This window comes from Capsicum annuum, unplaced genomic scaffold, assembly GCF_002878395.1.
Source record: "Capsicum annuum cultivar UCD-10X-F1 unplaced genomic scaffold, UCD10Xv1.1 ctg36174, whole genome shotgun sequence".
Lineage (NCBI taxonomy): Eukaryota > Viridiplantae > Streptophyta > Magnoliopsida > Solanales > Solanaceae > Capsicum > Capsicum annuum.
In genome coordinates this window covers 1-932 of record NW_025843142.1, presented here as the reverse complement: position 1 = coordinate 932, position 932 = coordinate 1, and the positions used below count along the sequence as shown (strand labels likewise).

Sequence of the window (932 nt, the reverse complement as noted above, 5' to 3'; positions counted from 1 at the left end):
CATCGAGCTTTTGTGATCCTTCTATCCTTTGAATTTTCCAAATGAAAGTCATTTTAGTATTGGATATTGTAATGACACTCTAGGTAATTTCCCCAATAAACATGCATTCCTAATATTTCAAGCCTTCACATAGTGGCTACTAGTCATTTGTGACTTGTTCGAACTATCAATTCTGTTATCGGGCAGTTCATTTGGGTTTTTGGCTGATCTCCCTATTTAGAGATCTCACTATTACAGAATTGGCCTCAAATCAAAACACCTAGTAAATGACCTTAGATAAGAATTTCAATAGTGGCAATAGCTCCAGTTGTTTGAAGCATGGAAACGGTTTAATGGAAAATTAGCCCAATGCCCAAATCATGAAGTCCCAGAGAAGATGCTTCTTGAGATCTTCTACTGCGCACTTCATCCATTAAACAAAACGATGGTGGATGATGCGACGGGTGTCTCTATAGTGAATATGCACCACCATGCGGCCTTACTATTGATAGAAGAAGTGTTAATGCAAAACTGGGGTTGGCATACCCGGGATACCGAAGTTCCCAAGATCTCTTACACTATTTACATGGATAATAATGAACAAAGAAAGAGGAATGAAGATAAGGATGAGACCATGGCAAAAATGATGGCCCAACTTGAACTCTTGATAAAGCATGTTATGGGTGCAGCCGCAAAAGTAGTAAATGTCGTAGCATCAAAACCTTATGAAGATGATGAAGAAGCAAAAAGTTGGATGAGGAAATTAGGTATTTGGTTAACTACTTGGGGGGTTCCCACCCCACCTATTAAAGGCAAGGTAGGAATCAAAGTTGTATGGACCACAAGAGGGATAGAGATTAGAAGGATAGGGAGTGTGATTATGATTGTTATGTTCCCCCTTAAGATCGAGCAAAGACCAAGGAGTCAAGTTCCATCGACCCTGAAAAATTCAA

The 932-nt window shown here is 39.5% G+C and overlaps 1 pseudogene; it reads right to left on the bottom strand.

Moving 5' to 3' along the window:
• Positions 1-281: 281 nt before the first annotated feature.
• LOC124891486 lies at positions 282-366 on the bottom strand (annotated as a pseudogene).
• Between the last annotated feature and the right edge of the window lie 566 nt (positions 367-932).